Source organism: Prinia subflava, chromosome 15 (assembly GCF_021018805.1).
Source record: "Prinia subflava isolate CZ2003 ecotype Zambia chromosome 15, Cam_Psub_1.2, whole genome shotgun sequence".
Lineage (NCBI taxonomy): Eukaryota > Metazoa > Chordata > Aves > Passeriformes > Cisticolidae > Prinia > Prinia subflava.
The window spans coordinates 4212267-4231558 of record NC_086261.1 but is presented as its reverse complement, the minus strand read 5'-3'; the positions used below and the strand labels follow the sequence as shown (position 1 = coordinate 4231558).

The following is a 19292-nucleotide window of genomic DNA, read 5'->3' as shown; positions in this document are numbered from 1 at the left end:
GGGAAGTGTCTGCCAGCAAATGTCCTTAATATACGTGGTTGGAAGGGGAAAGAAACACCAAACCCATAAAATTGCCATATCCTGCTGAACATGAAAATGTCTTCACTACCGAGATTATGTATTTTTTTTTTAAATTGGCTGTGATGTTTGCATGTTACCTTCTTCTCCTTTGCCACCAGCACTCAGAGAAGTCACCTACACAGGCAGGAATTTCACGTTCATATATTAATTTCTGTGGTTTTAATTATTTTTTCTTGTGGTGTTTAGAGTTAATTTAATACTTCAGGCTAAAAAGAGACAATAAAATTCCTTTTTTCTCTCAAATTTTAGCCAGCGTGTATTGGATGTTTTATATTTTGAAGTGCTTGTCTTTCGGAATATGTATGTGTACATGCTTGACGTGCGTCTGCTAGGACATTTCAACATTATGTTTGCAAAACTAATCTGTCAGAACTAAAAGGCAAAGGGGAGTTTTCTTTTTTTTTTTTTTTTAAAAAAAGGAAGAAAAAATTCAACCAATTCTTTTTCCTTGCATGAAATTTCTTGCATGACAAAATAATGGCAATTAATGATATACCTTTTTTAGTAATTTCCTTGCTTGTGGAGACTTATTGTACCTTGTTAAATACCTGTTGTTTAGCAGCCCAGAGTTGTCCATATTTTGCAGAAGCATGACAGGATTATTAACTGTACATTTGTATTATGGGGTGTAACGAACAAATGTTTTTCAAGTCTAATTTATTCTAAACGAGAGTAGTGTTAATTCATTTTGAGCTTTGCCTGGGAGGTGAGACCTCCAAAATTGTCCCAAAGGTGATAGCATACTTTTTATTTTAGTGCAATGACTTTTTAGCACGTTGCATCATTGCGTATATTTATTCATCATCCTTACACCATCCCCGAAAAGCGAGATTAAGGCGCAGGGATCAATCCAGCCCACCTCTTAGGAGCTCTGCTAGTGTTTAACCACAACCCTGCACATCATCTCGGGACAAGAAGTGGAGAAAGCAGCAAACATTCGAAACCGTGTTAGAGATTAAGGACGGCGGAACTTAATTGCGCGATTAAATATTAGTCGGCTTTCCTGTGGCAACAGAAAGTGGCACGGGATTTTTTTTTTTTTTTTTTTTTTTTTTTTTAATTCCTAGAAATACTTAGTACTTGTTTCTTAGCTTATCAACAGCATGTTGTGGCTGTGTCAGGCAGAAACATTAGCTTGTGAATTAGCCCTGAGGCACTGTCCTATATACCGCTATGGAAGCGCCTGGTGTGGGATCCACTGACTCAGAGGAAGAGTGCCTCCTGCTGATTCTGTCTTCAATCCAAACACTGACCTTGCTCCCCTGACGGGATTTGACAGGTTTACAACCCACGGGTGTGGCTGTCATAGCATCATCCCCCCCCCTTTTAGCTTCTTCTCTAATAAACTTGTTAAGCATTTTGCATTAATAGAGAAACTTATGCAATGGGTGTCTCGCTGTCTTTGACAACTCATTCAATGTCAACCATCAACAATTTTCCTTTAATGGACACCTAACATCCCTGGTGTGATGATTTTTTTTTTTTTATAAACTTCTGGTGTCAGATTGATAAGCCTGTGAAATAGAATAGCTACACATAATGCCGCTTTATCCTCACAATTGACAGTGAGGCAGTGAAGCAGAACCTCAAGAAAAGCGACCCAGTTCTGCATGTGTAACCACACAAGAACCCAGACTGGTCCCCAGTCCCAACTAACGTCACAGCTTCATGACATCTGAGCAAATAATAGGCAGAGAGTGTGAGTTTGTGAAAGTAATTATATAAAGCTGAAGGCAGGGGACAAAAAGAAGTGGGGTGGGGGGAGAAAGCAAGCGGTTTCAGCGCTTTGACAATGTCCACAGCTGTGATGTCATAGGCACAAAGATGATAATAAAATTTGGCCAATGTGGTGTCAACTACACCTTGCTCCTTTTGTCTTTTCCCTCGTATAATTTTGTATCCATGTGTGAATCGGCTCATTAGTGGAGGAGAGTGAAAATTGAGGTCAGGGTATTTAAACCTGACCTGTGCAAAGGCCATGCAATGCCTAAGCCCACCGGGGGTTTCACTTCAGAGCCCTGGACCACCCTTGAAGGTGACACCAATTCAAGCCTCATTTTATAAAGGCCTTATTAATTATTGTCTTTATAAGAAGGAGAAGCCATATAAAGAAATGTGTCATTCTTAGAGTAGGAGTAGGCAGAAAAAAAAAAAGAGAGAGAGAGAGAAAGAGAGAAAGAAACAGAAGATCAAAAGAGAGCTTTTTTTTCCCTTTTGCTTTTCATGCCTCAGAACCTCAAAGGAGGTCGGGGAACAATCAGGCTTAGGGGTCTCGTGTGCTTTCTGGCAATTAGACTCAGCTGATGGGCTGAAAGGGATTGAATGGCAGGGTTCAAGGCCCTTCTCCAGAGCTTCAGACAACAGGCTTTTCCAAAGCAGCAGAGCAGCAGACACCACTGAAATAATTTCAAATGGAGACTTACAGCCAGGGATTCATTAATTCACCGGCCTAAACAATTACTGGAACATATAATGTCTCTATATACACTTTGATAAAGACTGTCATCCTAGACCTTCATTTTCCCCATTTTTATTAGAGATTTTTAATGTCAGGTTTGAAAAGAACCCTTTATTTCTTCAATTATCAAATTAAACCTTTTATTTTTTTTTTTCAGGGGGAGATATAAATTCCAGAATTTTTGTTTTATGGCCACAATTGATTTGAATTACAAGAGGAGACTGAGAAAGTTTTGTAAAGCATCCTTAAACACTCAGTCATAAATAGGATGGGAGCCTCAGTAGCAAGAGATCCCATCCTCCTCCTTCCTCTCTTTAAAGAGGGTGGTCTGGGACAAATAGATTTAAATGAGCTTGACGTGAGAGAATTAGCTAATAGGGGACATGCAGCAGAGCACTCTATACAGGCTGCATTTGCTGCTGGAATGGTTTGAACTGAGAAAACTGAATTAATGCACTTTTAGTACAGTTGGAATGTTTTTAAAATAAGAGAACAACGTATTATTGTATTTTTTTTTCCTAGTGTACAATTAGATGCACTCAGGGGTGAAAGGATGTAGTGCAGACCTGTGGTTCACTTATAAAATGTACCCAAGTATTCCTGTGAAGATTAGAGGGAGGGAGGGAGGGAGGGAGGTAGGGACAGGTGCCTCTAGTGCACTTTGGGAAGGGACCAGGTGTGTTTGGTAGAGGAAACGTGGACCTAGAAAAAACCTGTCCTGTGCTGAGGCAGATATAAAGTCTAATTTGGCACAATCAAAAGTGAGGTTCAAATGGAAAATTTGATTTCTGACTACATTAAGTTTTGTGTCTCTCTGTTCCTCAGACACTTGTTTGGTGGGGATTTTTGGTTGTTTGTTTTTATTGGGGAAGAGACTGCAAAAGTCAGCATGTTTTAACAGACAGCTATTTCAACTGAAAATGTTTTGATTGGAAAGTACCATCATCATGGCACTTAGGAGTGCTGGTTCAGGTCCCCTGCTCAGACAGCATCACCTCCCCTGCCCTGCAGTGTGGGACACACCATCCGACCAGCTAGCTCAGGTCATAGGGCAACAGGAGGCCTTTTAGGTTTGATTTTGAAATAATTAATCTGCTTGTTCATCATGCTGAATGCTGTCTTAGAAGAACCCAACATCCTCTAACCGCACCACAAGGGTTTGCTTGGTATTGATGGGGTCCTTGCCTCATTTCTGTGCCAAAGCCCTGCTGATGTTTGGGAGCCCCAACCATAATGTGAATATTCCCATGCAGACAAACAGTGTTGGGGAAGAAGCCTGCCTGTGGTGTGATTCCAGTTGTGTCATGGTTTAACCTCAGTCAGCTGCTCAGCCCCACAGAGCCACTTGCTCACTTCCCCTCAGTGGGATGGGGGAGAGAATTAGAAAGGTAAAAGAGAGAAATTTCATTGGGTTGGGGTTGAGATAAAGACAATTTAATAGGTAAAGCAGAAGGTGCACGTGCGGAGAAAGCAAAACAAGGAATTCATTCCCCACTTCCCATGGGCAGGCAGGTGTTCAGCCATCCCCAGGAAAGCAGGGTTCCAGCACACATTAACAGTGATTTGGGAAGACAAACACCATAATTCTGAACATCCCTCTTCCCCCTTCTTCCCCAGCTCCATATTCTGAGCATGGCATGACAAGTGTGAAGCACTGAGATATCCTCAGCATAGGCTTGTAGCCACTCTAACTTAATTCATCTTGGTCCTGTTCTGGAGTTTAAGAGACAAGCTAAATGAAAGCAGATAGACCCAAATGATGCACCCGGGAATTGGTGTAATTCCTGAAACTGTGGTGCCCTAGAGGGTATCCATCAACCAAGGTAATGATGATGGGGATCTCTTGGATATTTACCACACACCTAATACACCTGGGAATGCTGGCTTAAGTGGGCTATTTTGGATTCCCTGGAAGGGGAGAAGGAGGGATACAGAAAGGTGGGGTGGGTTAAAGTGAGCCACTGTGAGTTATTGTGAGTAAGAGCCCTTTCCATTACAACAAATGAGCACTGTAATGAGATTCATTGCGGGGAGTTGTAGCTCTATTGTACTCCAGGCTTACTTAATAGATGAAGCTAACAAGACTAGAGATTAGAGTTGTCTGTTCTGTATGTCTGTATAGTATCCAGGCCAAAGAATTTCTTTCCACGCACACATTTGTGCACGACTTTTGGTTTTAGTTCTCTAGATGAAAATCTTTCTTTTTGATAGTTTGGAACTGGAGTCTTGGGTATTTTTTTGGCTCATTCTTTTGTTTGTCATGGGTATAACAATACTGTGCATTGTTATCTGGCATTAAGCATATTTTGAGATTGTTAATTTATAATCTGTAAAACTCATCCACCCAGGCTAGACTATAATGACAGTTTAATTATGTCTTTTTGTCACTTACCTGTTGAACTTATTTTTATGATCTCTACTTACATTGTACTTCATTGTACAGCTTTTCCCTCTGATGGGAGTTGTTTGAAACTCCACCATGGTCACTGTGTTACCTCTTTTCTGAGGTATTAATGTTCTGTGTTTGCTGCAAGGCTAGAGGAAGGGATCTCACAGAATTGCATTTTTGGACTTCCCTATTCTCCACTGTGGTTGAATTCTTGCATATTGCAGCCTTCTGGATTTAAACTGCATTTTTAATAGAAAACAATATGGGTGCTGCCTCGAAACATGGGAAGATCTCAAAGAAGGAGATGCAAAATCCTATTTAGTTAGCCCTGCTTAACCATGTCAGTCCAGTGGCTGTGGGTACCCCAAATGTTATCAGCAGACACCTGTCAGGACCATTCTGTCAGTGTTTGCTTCACAGTAGGGGACAGAAGTGAAATTATCCCCCCCACGTGTCTCTCCCTGTGGTTTTTGAGACTATTCTTTCAACTCAGCCCACCTGCCACCTTCAGCTGTATCTGTCTCTTCCCTGCCATCCTGCCCTGTTCCCAAAGCAAGCCTCTTTGTCCTTGCCCACTGCCCATTTACACCATTCCCAATCAATCTTCATTGAGGGCCTGGGTACATCATTAACTTGTCTTCTGGCAAGGCACTTAACCCCCTCCACCCCGGAGCAGATGCATTTCCTTGCTGCCCTCCCGTGAGCGCTGCCATCGCAGGATCCATCACCCACATGGGTGATTCTCTGCTCCCGGCCAAACTGGGGCATTATCTGAGGTGTTTCACAAGGAGATATCCCCAGGAAAAGGGCCTGCCCAGGAGGTTTGTCTGCAGATAAAGCTCTGCTGACCCTGCTCCCCTCTGCTGTCACCCACCAAACACAGGAGTCGTGATGCAGCCCATCCATTCCATGGCCATGGTTGCTCTTGGCATGCTCTGAACCAGGGCTTAGTATAAGGCACATGATGCAGAATGCATCCAAATCTTGTTATTTCTCAAATTTACATGTTTTCTACTATTTTCTGTATTATTATCCAGACAAGTTTGTAAGACCTATGAGTGTAATGCAGAGTAGTTTTATACTTGGGTTGGTATCAGACCTGAAATCTGGAAAAAACAATCCTTCACTCTCATGAGTGGATAAATATTAGAAATATTCTTTTTTGAGTTTCATCACTCTAGGGACTTTATTTTACTCATACTTTGCTCTTTTTATTTTTGATTTCTTCAAGCTACTTTCAAAGGAAATTGAGCAGCTGATGTAGTTCTTTTATTGCTGAAAAGCCCCTCAATAATTCTGAGTTGATAAACCACTGTACAATCACTGATCTGACTTTGGTAATCACACGTCACATTATGATTACCAAGAAATAACTGAAGAGTGATTATGCAAATCCTGGAGTTCTAATTGGCTAATAATGACTTCAAGACAGAGCACAATGATTCATATGTTGTGTGTTTTTGAGGGGGAAAAAAATCCAAAGTAATTATGTTAATCATTTGCCTGTAACAACTAGTCAGATGCAAATCTTTGTTTGGATACGGAGGGCGCTCGGTAATGCATCAAAACTGGAGCATTCCTGTGATGCACAGAGGCAGTTCCACTTCAAATGTGCTGTACTGTGGATAAAGACTGATTTCACTCCTTCTAGACAACTATTATTTCTTGCACTATCCTTGAGGAAGCTAGAACAACCCTCTGAGCTCACATATATGCTTAAGGTGGTTGTTTAGCCCAGGAGATAAATGGGAAAAGAAAAAATTCCATTTTCTAGAGGAGGATTGTAAAGAGATAATATAGTCCTTATTCTCTTTATTTTTTTTTCTGTTTAAGATTCTGTGTCACAGCCAAATTTATTCACTATTAAAGGTACTCTTCATTAGTAACCTTATAATAAAAGCTTCTCTTTAGCTTTTCTCCTGCCATACTGTTACAGGACCTCTGGGCTCTCTTTGTAAATTCTACATGTTAGTCTTATTAACGCTGATTTTAAAAATAATCCTTGTGTGCGTTGTAGATTTTTTTTTTTTCTTTTTGAGATTCATTGAAGAAGTTACACTGAAGACCAATTATTGGCAGTTTGGCACAATTTCTGTACAAAGTATTAGGAATTGTAAATAACTTTCACAACCTTTTAGTCTACTTAAAATAAGCATAGTATGGGTGATATCATAGTGAATATGAAAACTTCCCATCAGGTTTCTCTTGGGAAAGGTGCTTGGAGTAGGGAGAAGGTGGTGGTCTCATGATGGCCATGAAGAGATGGTTTAACCTAAAGAGGTTTCAGCCAAGGCTCTGGTTGAAGGCACTGCTGCCCAGTCTTCCTGTGGATCACTGCTTGGATGCCCACTGTATATATTTAATGGAAAACCTAGCTTTAATATAGGTGTATTCTCTATCTTAGCCCCTGAAAGTAGTGTGTTTCTACTGACTTGGTGCACTGTGTGCTTGATTCAGGGCACTGTGTTGGCTTTGTTGATCTGTCAGTCCTCTGTCTGTCTGTCTGTCTCTCTAAAAGGGGAGAAGCTCAGACCCTCAGGCAAGAGAAGAGTGAGGAAACAAAGTCACCACGTTCAGAATATCTTCTGTGCAGACATAGGTATTGTTTTTGTATTTCTCTTAGATCACAGTTTGGGCCCCTCTGTAGAATGGGAACGACTTTACAGCTTCTGTCTGCACCTTCCAAAAAAGAGTTTCCACTTGCTGTAATAACTCAGACACACAGATGTGAATCCTTAGAGGAGCAGATTAGTTTATACACAGGAAACTGGCATCCTTTTAATGCTGCTGGTAGAGGACAATGAATATGAGGAGAGGAGGAAGGAAGAAAAAAGGGGAACCTCTTCCCTATGAAGGGCACTTGGGGGAAAAATTGGTATTTAAGTACCTGAAAAAAATGTTAAAATAAAAGACAAGGAATTAAAAAAAAAAAAAGGTTGTGAGGAAAGGTGGAGACCCAGAACATTGCAAAGTCCTTGCAGGCCAGTGAAGAGGTTTCTAGTGGTTTAGTTTTGGTCTGACACAGAGTGAGCAGTTGAGCAATACCCTGGTGCTGACGTATTTGTCTACACAACATGCAGACTGGCAATGCCAAAACATTTTGCAGGTAGGTCTGTGCTTTGCTGGATTGATTGTGGGTGGGGTTCTTGGATGTCAAATTTAATTGTATTTCAGTCTAAAATTTCCTCACATTTTTATGTTTAGGAAAAAAAAAAAAAAAAGAAATCCAGTTAATCCCATATGATGGTCGTAAGAGGAATTGAGAATTTATCTAGATTTTTGAGCTTCTCCATACAAAAATAATTCAGCATTTGGAAATTAAATGTCCATGAAAATTTAATAGCTTTCATTTTTTACTGGAATGACACGTGCCATTTCACAGTTTAGTGGTAATGGAGAAGAGCAGGGATCTGGGAGTTTGTTGTGCAGACAGTGTACAAGCAATTTTATGCGTATTGTACCATGAGGGGGGCAGGACAGGATTGCATGTCCCATTTTCTTCCTGTAAAGGCACCTGATGCCATGAAGTCTGTGGATTCTGTGCAATTATAGCCCTGCTCTTTGTGCTTTGGCCTCAAAAAGACAACTTTGCACCCTTTTCTGCCTGAGACTTTTACTTTCTTTCAACAATTTGGGCACTGACTCCTGCTGTCCTCTGGCAGGGCGTTTGTGGGTGAGGGTGGATGTGGATGTTCCAGTTGGGATTGGCAGAGCATTCTGTTCCCCTGGTGTTTGCTTTACATAGGTATGAACAAATGTGCCAAATTTCAGATATGAGCGGTGTGCCTGGGGACTGTACCTCCCTCCCACAGGTGAAGATACTCAAAAATATAGAAGCCATCAGTTTTCTGGATATTTGAAAGCAGAAGGAGGATGAAATGTCAGGACCCTGAAGCAAAGCAAGCAGGGCTGCCAACATATCTCTAGACCATCCCACTCTGTAATCAAATTGTGCTCTTTTGATTGATCCACTCAGCCATGCCCAAGCAACTGTCTGCTGAATCAAATTCAATGCTGTGCGTGGCTCAGTCATGTGAAAATAGTGCCCTAAAAGCAATGAAGTTTAAAAATAAAATGAAACCAAAGAAGAGTTTAAAAAACAGCTTCTTAAGAAAATTGATGGGGGTATTTATTTCCTTTTACTTGTTGACCAGAATTTTCTTCTGACCTAAGACTATACTTGAGATGGACAATGCTAGTTTTTCGAAGCAGCGGCAGAAGTATTTAAATAAAGAAGTAGTTTTGGGGCACTGGCCATTAATTTGAGACATAAACAAAGGAATAAGATGGAGTTGAAAATGAGAGAAGTAGAAGGGCTGACTATTTCATTGTTGCAAAAAGGGTGAAGAGAAGATGACAGGGCTTGTGTGGAACTTCTGTGCATGAGTACTTTTGCACTGGCATGTTCCCCAAATTGGCCAGATCCCCTTCCCACGCCCTGCTTCCCCAATCTCACCCCATTCAGGCTGTGCTGCTGTGTGCCCGTTTATTGTGTTCCACAGCAGTTATGCTTTATTTAAGTCTCTGGCTTGGAAAAGTCTTTGGCTGAAAGTCACAATTTCAATGACAATTTTTTTTTTTCTTTTTTTTTTTTTTTTCTCAGCTTGCCACTTAAAATATGATCAAGCATTACGGGTGAGCTACACAAAATTTTTTTCAGCGAACATTTGAAATCAGAGCAAAACCTGATTGTTCCATCTTATTAGCCACGTCTTGTTTGATGTAGCATGTTTTTCTAACCCGGTATCACTTCCATCTGAAGCTGCACCACAGAGAACACAAAGGTTTCAGTATTGAAGTTGAAGGAGCACTGAAGGGCATCTTACAAATGCTACTTTGTCACCTAGCAGGAGTTCTTGGAAATTTTTCAATGTTTTTCTTTTCTTTTGTGAACGGACATAAAGTGCCTCTTTCAAACCCAGCTAGGGTTTCATTCCTGCTTCTGTGATTCTCTGAGGTGCATTAGTTGAGGCTGGCAAACTTTTAGACTCCAGGGAATACAAAGCAAGATAATCAGTGCAAACTCAGTCCTTGCGGCAACTCTGTTTGGGTGGCTGAATTTCCCGACAGGGGCTGGGGTGGGGGGAGGAAAACTCCTGCCCTAAAGATGTGGAGGAGTGACAAAATTAAAGCAAGAAGAAACCCCTCGTTTGTAAAAATCAGAATAAAGACAGAAAAGGATCCAGGGCCATTCAGAGACTGGTAGGAGCTGAGAAAGACACTTAGGCAGGTTTGCCTCCCAGATTTTTGCTTCGCTCTAAACTTTTATTTATGTGCCTTTTCCTGTGCCACTTTTACCAGTGTTTCTCGACAACACATTAACTTCCCTCCCGGTACAATAATCGACTCCAATCTGCTATTATCACGGAAATAGAAGAGGTAAAGTGCCTGTAATAGGATCCAAATCAAATCACTTTCACTTCAGCCGGCTTTTGCTGTGAAGCCGAAGATTCCCCAGGGAGATTCAATACAGAGAAACACCTGCAGACACAGGCTGAGGCCCCGAGATGATATAGAACACGACAGGCCGAGCTCTGCACTAGCATTTCCTTCTTGCAAGCCGCTCACATTGGCAGTAATAACCAGAGGCAGGACCTGATAAAGTTGTGACTCATTGGCAAAGCCAGGATCTGACTTTCAGCTGATTTGACCCATCCTGAAGCAACACATCGCTTGACAATTTACTGTAGAAACAGCTATAGTTAATTTTTTTTTTCTTCTGCTGCCCCCCTGAAGCACTTGCCCTAGTCTTGAATGGTTTTGCATGAATCCCTGGTTGTGTTTAAGTGCAGTCCTGCCTGAAGAGAGAAAATATATCATCCTCTCCCAGCGGCTAGGAAAGGCCAGACTAAATTGAATTTAATAAGCTTCAGGTTTAGGGGAAAATAAACCTAGAATCTTTCCTGTGGCATAGGGAACAACTTCAACAAGGACTGAAGATGGAAATACACATTTGCAGCCATGCACTGAAGGTTAGAGCCTTGATGCCTTGTTTCCTGTGAATATTAGTTTATTAATTCAAGTGCTTTCCCCCCACATTCATGTTTTTGTGTAAGTACTTTTAGGGATGCTAAGAGATTCTGTGCCAGTTACATGTTACTATTTAATTTTGTGTTTATCTCAGGAAAACACTAATATCAGCTGGATGAAAGTAAATACAAGTCCTCTCCATAATTGTCACCTAAGATTTGACAGGTTTGGCCTTATCGGAGAAATAACAATAGTGGTGAAAACAGCAAGAAAAACAGAGAAAAGCAATTATTCCCAAATTAAAACCTGTGGGTAAATTTTAGGGGAATGGAGTTCAGCTGCCATTTTCACTTTGAAATATCTGCCAGTGAACCAAGTTCCTGCTGCAAATTTGATTTAGTGGCTGACAGTACACACAGTTCCTCATGTAGTGGCTTTGGTGAGCACACACTGAGCCAATACCTGCATAAAACACAGCCTTAGCTCCCACCCCAAAATAACTGGTAGTTCAAGGACAAGAAAATTTTATAAAAATTAGATTTAAACAGATTGATATATAACTCAAAAGCAATAGACTAAGGGGAAAAACGGTGATAATTGTCAGTATTTTTGAAAGTGGCTTCTTCTGGAAAGTGTTGTATGGTTTTTGATTGTGTCCTCCTTTCTGTGCTGTTTGAGCACCTTCAGTGTGTTAGGGAAAGAGAGTGAGAGACATCATGTAGAGTTTGTCCTTAGACTCCTTTTTTATCATGAGGAGAATTGATTTTTCACTAAAAGTACGGTTGATAAGATTTAGTCAAAGTATTTGCTGTAAGGCCGGGATTTTTCATGGAGTGACAAATGAAAATAACCATTTTTACCCCTCTCCCACAGGCTTTTATTATAATATGAAAACTATTGTTTTTGTTGTTGTTTTAGAAAAACCTTCTGAAAGAAAGGAGAGCTGTTTGGAAATGTGTTTTGACTCCACATTACGGTCACATTAATGTGATGTATAAAAAACCCATATGTTAGATACTAATATGGGATCAAAACTCCTGCTGTGAGAGATACGGAAGTCACATTATCTTGTCAGCTCAAATGCACATTCTTAATTGCTAAATATGAGCCAGAATCCCATGTCCAAACATTTGCTTACTGGAAACCAAGCCTTAATTTTACAGTTCAATTGCAGCTGCAACTCGAAGGGAGTTTGGGAAGCTCTAATGGGAAGGAGCAAAGTATTTAAATTACGGGGCATCAGAATTTGAGATGATAGTTTGCAAATTCAAAACAGAAAATATGGTGCTGATGTTCAGTGAGAACATGGCAAGAAGCGTTGTCCAGCCTCTAATTAGATTTGGGAGCAGGTAGGGCATTTAAAAGCAAAATAAAAGAAATACTGAGAGCGCTACCTAATTATCTGTTTGTGGATGGAGTATTAAATAGTGAAAGATTTATATTCTGAATAACTGAGGGGCTTTTTTTTTTGTTCTCTGTGCAAATCAAAGGTTCATATGCAGGAGAGCAGAGGCAAGGGGAGGAAGGGAGGAATTAGGTCACTCTGTCAAAATATCTTTAGCTTTCCCTCATGAAGAAAAAGTTATATTCATTACAAAAATAATAATTTTTTTAATATAAAGCTGTATGAATTGTATGATCTGAAACAAAACACTTCCTGTAATTTTCAGCGCTTCTTTATATAGAAAAAAAAAAGAAACCAATAATTGAACTTTAGACGGAAAGCATCTACCTGAGTGGATTTTATGAGTGTTTTGGTCAATCCAAACATGCTTTATTTGCAAAAATAAAAATCTGGCTTCATCATCTGCTTATGGTCACTTGTTTGAGAGAGAACTTTTGGCTCACAGCTCCTTTGTAGGGGTTGCAGTGTGATATTTCCCAGCTTTAGAGCAGGGAGCAGGGACGGGGCCGTGCAGCTGAGTGCTCCCAGGGATGCTCCAGAGCTGTGCTCGGTCCGTGGGAGCTCCCGGGCTCAAACACATCCCGGGCTCAAACACATCTTTCCCTCCCTCTCTCCCAAGTCTCGCTTTGCTGACCAAGAAAAAAAAAAAAAAGGCAAAAAAACAATGGGCTGGGAAAACAACAAGAGGTATTTTTAGTAGCTGCCATCTGTTTTTTTTTAAAGCAGCCGGAGCAATGATAGTATTACTTTTGGTCTTTTTTTAGGGGCTTAGAGGCTAAAGCCTGGAGGATTTGAAGGTGTGATCTCTGACACTGCCTTCAAGAAATGCAGAGGCTTCTTTCTCGTGTTTCCAGGTGTAGCTGTGTCTCAGGTGTTAGTTCATCAGCTTCATTTATAGGAAGCTTCAGGGCTGAGTGTGAGGAGAATGAAAATGCCTCTTGCAGCTTGACAGAAAGTTCCTCTGCCTTTTTCTCAGACCTTACACTCAAAATAGTGCTGAGCAATTTGCTTAAACATTGAGGGGAGAGGAAGATTTTTCTATACTTATATGTCCAGGCAGTGGATTTCACAAAACCCTAATTCACCTGGTGCTGAGTAAGAAAACTGTATTTCCTTTTGCTGTACCTCTCATCTTAAATAAGATTTTTTGAATTTCTTGTTGGAACTTCTTTTTGGACAAACAGCCAACTTTTCCTTACGGTGCATTACCCAACACAGCATTCATATTATTAGAAAATTAAACCACTGACGGAGAGATTTTTGACTAATTAGGTTTCTTGGATAATAAGAGCTTTTTAATAAGGTACATATCACTTACAATATTGCTAATGAAATGTGAAAGCGATTCAGTACTCTGTAAGATAATGGCTAACTTGTTTTAATTGTTAACATTTTTTCTTGCCTGCAATGACACAGTCATTATTTCGCAGTCACCGCTTATCGTGAAATCCAAGAGGATTAATGGTTTCACTTATACTGGCGAAAATGTTTAAGCTGTCCCGATTATCAGTGCAGTTGGAAAGAATAATGGTTATTTGTCATTGCGTTTAGCCCTAGAATGAATTGTCCTCCAGCCAAGAGAATCATTAACCCTTTGAGTGACAGTAATAGAGTTTTACAATTAAAAATAAGGAAGCAAAGATTTATGGCTGGATATTTCTTTTTTTTTTCTTCTGTAGGTAGTTTATTAGCTTATGAGTCCCACTAAAACTAAATATATTTCTCCTGGAAAATAAGCCACACAATATATCTTACTCTCCAGAATAGCACTTCTGCTAGTCGGAATTAGATTGCACTGAAACATTCTTTTGGTGAAGGAACAAATCTCCCAACTAGCTAAAAAAAGTAAAAAGATTGAACATACATTCTAGAGGGGAAAAAAAGAAGATTCACATTGCTTTTTTCTTACTAGACTGCTATATATGTTTAAGCACTGCATTTAAAGGAGAAGTTTGTCTGTAAATCCCTCTAATTCTAAACCATTTACTACATATAAGCAACTTAAAACCCACAAGACTTCTTCACAAAGCAATTAATATTGTAAATTTGGTTCATCTGGGAAGAGTTTAAAATTACATTGTGAGTGAATAAGTATTCTTAAAATTCTGTACATGGCACTGCACTAGCTGCCAAAACTATAAAAGGCATCATAAAACAAACAATTGAGTGTTTAAAGTTTTGGGTATAAAAGGGTAATATAAAAAATAAAAGAGAGAGGAATAAAAGCGGTACTTGAGAAGTTATTTTAAATCAAGGGGAAATACATCCCCAGCGTGGCTGTTGGTGAGCTGCTTTGGGGCACTGTGGTGCCTTCCTGGTGGGTTGATGTTGGTTTATGGTGGGGTAACTTCCAGGGGATGGTTGTCTAGAGTTTGGTTTGACTCTGAAGCAGCATTTTGGAGCTGCTTCTGCACTGGAGCTGTGGTGATTTCCAGCAGCACAGAATGCAGCTCATGGCATGGGTCTCAGGATGAGGAATGCCTGTGAAATATCCCTCCTTGGACCAATGCTGGAAGGAGTGAAAGCCTTTTTTTCTTCATGAATTGGTGGGAGTAGAAGGGAAATTGGTATTTAACTGGAAATGTTCAGCTCTTTACAAGATTAGGCTCTGCTGGAGTTTTTTCACCTAAGAAATTGATTAAAGTGAGTCTCACACGATAAAAATACATTTAAAAAAGCACAGAGCATTTCTCACCAGCTCCTTCTTGTCCAAGTGTTTGAGAATGTAACCACCAAGGACAGGGAAATTTACTTGTGGAAGACACAGGTTTATTACTTTACCTTCCTTCCAAGAAAGATAAAACACAAAGAGAATAAACACTGGTGTATTCATCAGGCTGATCCTCAGCCTGTGGAAGATGATGGAAAGGGCTCTGCCCAGGCTCACATCAGCTGGTGTGCCAGACCCACACCTCAGTGAGACATAAAATGTCATTTATTTTTCTGGGATGGAATCTTCTCTCAGGTTTCTATGGACTTCTTGTCTAAGGAGGAAGGGACAGCTACTCCCTTCAGCTGTAATAATAAGTATAAATGGACTGGAGTACAAAAAGAAAACTTGCTCATCACTAGAAATGCCACATTAGTGAAGTCTGTCAGGGGAAGAGCACCTCCACATAAGTAGCCAAGGTGTGAATGGAAACTGTACTATCCCACAATTATTTTTTTAAAAAATACATTACTTCAGGTGCTTTTTCAGTCTGTGTCATGAAGATCAGTGCACATGAGCTCAGAGCATGATCATTATCATTATTATGTGTGATCTGTGCACAAAAAAATATCTTCTATGAGATGGTAAACAACAGTTTACCAGGACTGAAACCCCCTGAGGTCTGCTGGAGCTGCACACCCCAGCAGTTTTGGATGGGAGAGGTCAGAAGAACAGCTGCCACCAGAAAAAAAGACATGGCAAACACATGTGAAAAAAGATAAAAAGGCTAAAAAGAAACCTGACCAAAAAACCACTCCAAAACCCCCCCCACACATGAACCCATACATGAATTCCCACTGCTCCATATTGCAGCATTTATAGATGCAGGAATGTAGAGCTGCAGAAGTGGATGGTGGACTTTAGCTCTGGTTTGGAATTTATGACTGACGCTTTTGAGAAGCCGCTATTAACCATGGCTTTAATGAAAATTGGCTTTGTTCCCTTTGGTTTTTCTTTTGCAGCAGTCCCTGGGTGTATTGGTACACGTAACTCCCTCCCCCAGCCCCAAAATGTTGATAATGGTGGCTATTTTGGGGAAGACAATTACTGATGAAAAGAACTGAATGGATTTTCCCTCCTCACTGGATGGGGGTTCAAATGCTTTTCAGAAAGCGTGAAGCAAAAATGCTGCTGCACCTCTATGCCTGGTCAGCTGCATTTGTTGTCCTTTGGCTCCAGCTGGAATTAGCTTGGAATGTCAACTCCACCACCCCTGCCTTATGCATTTTAATTACAAATGAAGCAGCCTACAAAAAAAAAAAAAAAAAGTAGTGTACAACTTGTAAATGGACCATTTCTTCAATGTTAGCTGGAGCTCGGAGGCTTAAGATGCAGGAGGTGGGAAGGAGCTGACATCCAGCGGTGAAATTGTTGGAGAAAAAAAACCAAACAGGCGTTCAAAATTGGGAAGAATTATTAATTAATTTTAAAATAATCTCTCCACTGGATCTGTAGGAATACAGTTAGAAAGAGACAGACATATTTAATGGTAATATTTTTGTTGCTAGTAGAGGGAAGCTGGTGTCTCCGATTCTTCTGTCCATGTAAGCAAATGCTTGACAGGAAAACCTGAGTTCTTGGGCCTGATTCTTGGTTTCTGAGCACTCATTATTTCATTAATTATTATTTTTAAAGAACTGTGCTCAAATGCTCTCCTGTTACCCAGGAGTTCTGTTGCATGCAGGCTTTGGGGAAGGGAAGGTTCATCTGTCTGGGACTTGTAGTTTTTAGCAATTCCTGACAAATATTAAAAGTCTTGTGGTTTCTTTTGTTTATTTCTAACTTTTTTAGCACAAATACTGTTTAAACATTGCACCCAAAGAAAACATAAAAACCTTGAAAGAGTAACTGGCTGGAGTCAGTCATGTTTTCTGAGCTGGGTAAAACACAGGAAGAAAACAAAGTACAGAAGAGCAAAGCATTGATTTGATTTAATTTTGTTGCATGGAAATACTTTGAACCATAACTGTGAAAAGACCTTCTCTGTATTACAGAAAACTTGTTGTTATTTATAGAAATAGCTTGTGCCATTTTAAAAATATTTTTTCCTGTTATTTAGCTATCATGTGATAGGGAGGGGTGTGTGTATATATATATATATATATATATATAAAATATATATAATATAATATGTATTTTATATATATATATTAAAAATATATATAACATATATTATATATACATTGTATGTCCTGAAGGAGTGAAGAGATGGCAGTACTATTTCGCCTCCTATATTCTCCCTTTGTTAGAAGAAACAAGAGCAGGACAATCAAGAAATCAAAATATCAGAAAATGGAGAGTGAAAAGTTCGACTGGGGCAGCAGCAAATAGTACCAAATTCTGTAGTTTTGAGGTTTGTTTTTTTGGGGTGTTTTTTTGGTGGGTTTTTTTTGTTTGGTTGTTTGGTTGGGGGTTTTTTTGTGATTTTTTTTGTGGGTTTTTTTGTGGTGTTTTTGTTTTTGGTTTTCTTTTTGGCTTCTTTATTTCTTTAAAATTTTAGCCCCTCTTCCTGTGCCAGCTGGAAACCAATATTCTGATTTTATTCCCAGTATTTAATAGCTTTGATTTCATAGTCTTTCTCCCCCTCTTCCAAAAGGCTAAAATTTTAATTGACACATTCCTGGAAATGTGTTAGGTCAATTTAGAGTAAAGCATGTCATTTATGCAGTGTGTGGAGTCTTGGTTTTCATGTAAAATACTGCTCTTAATTGATTATCATGTACATGAATTTTCTGCATCATTTACACTTACAAATGTGCATTGCACAAAAAGCCAATAAATCTCGGGGGTTTGAATATTAACAACATTTTATCCCCCTTGTGTTATTAGCAGAGAAATCAGCACTAGGGACTGGCAAACTGTTGCTCCCATGAGTAGCCTTTCCCAACACAAGGAGCCCTTTGTCACGTAAATGGTTCGGTTGGAGAAAATGACAATATCTGACCAGTGCAGGCAGCAGAACTGGGGAGAAGCAGAGCTGCTGTGTGTGTGCAGGCGTGGAGGTCCAGGTCAGTGTCCTGCTCTTTAGTTTGCTCCCAAGGAGTGAGAGGAAAATGCCTCTCTGTGAAGCGGGATGGAGGAATTGCCCGAACCATCCGGATATTCTCCCGGTGGGATAAGGCAGCGGTGCACGAGCAGAAGAGCAGGAGACTGTCCAAAAGGCACGGTGCTGCCCCAAAAATTGTTATTGTATGCTCTGAGGAGGGGTAGTTTTGTTCCCGTCCCTGAATCAGCTCAAGGCTGTGCTGCTGGGTGATCTGAGGATGTTGAAGGCTGTGGAGTTGTATCATCACCGCTTCCCAGATTTTAGCTGGCTCTCTGGCTCTCTGAGATTCTTGCTGGTTTGGGTGGGAAGGGACCTTAATGATCCTCCCATTCCAACCCCAAGAGAAGGGGGAATGTCATCTTAAGGGAAATGACAGATCAGGGTGTGATGTAGAGGTGATCTCCTATAGACTCTGTTATGGTCTAGCTCAGAATACCAAGAATATCTTTTAATATCATATTAAAATATGACCAGGACTGTTCATATTCCTGCCCTGACTAGATCCTTCACATGTTGTGGTGCTGTTCCTGCAGGATTTGGTCACAGAGCCTCAATGACTGAAAGTGTGCAGCTTTGCTTTACCACTTGATATTGCTGTAACCAGTGGCTGAGCAGATCTGCTGACCACCACTCTCTGTGGTGTCCTACTCCATGGATAGCTGCATTTTATCACTGGGAATAATGATTTCCTTTGCATATACCTGTTTTGTTTTTTGGGGTTTTTTTCCCTTAAAATTGGGCAGTGTAATCTACTACAATTTTTTCACTGAACTGGATTGCTGAAAAATTTTTGTCCTTAAAACCACATAAACCAAAGGGAAACCAGCCCTCTCTCTTAGTTTTTCACTTAAAGGCACACAAAGGAATGGGGGCACTGCTTTGCCTGTGTGTCTGACCATCAGTCAGAAAACTCTAAGTAACGCTAATGGAAGCTGAGGATTAGACATGTTTATTGAGGGAGTAGAATTATGCCCCTCAGAGCGGATGCTAGCTCGGGATCACTGCGGTATGAATCACTGGGACTGTGGCCAAAGGTGGGAAAGAACACGGCTGACATTCGCAAACCTCCCAGCTATCAGTAAGTACAGCCAAAATAATTACCCCAAGGCATCTGGATAACCCAGCCTAATTAGCGGTGCCTGAAAACGAGTGGGTTGCATGTTTATACCTGAAGAAATCAAATTACCCTCATACATTTCACCAGGGGCTCTTCCAATTCATTGCTCTGTTGAT

The 19292-nt window shown here is 40.3% G+C and overlaps 1 long non-coding RNA gene across 1 annotated transcript in view; it reads left to right on the top strand.

Moving 5' to 3' along the window:
- The window catches only part of LOC134558705 (uncharacterized), a 300450-nt gene that overhangs the window by 121756 nt on the left and 159402 nt on the right, over positions 1–19292 (top strand). The gene's annotated exons all lie outside the window — the stretch shown is intronic.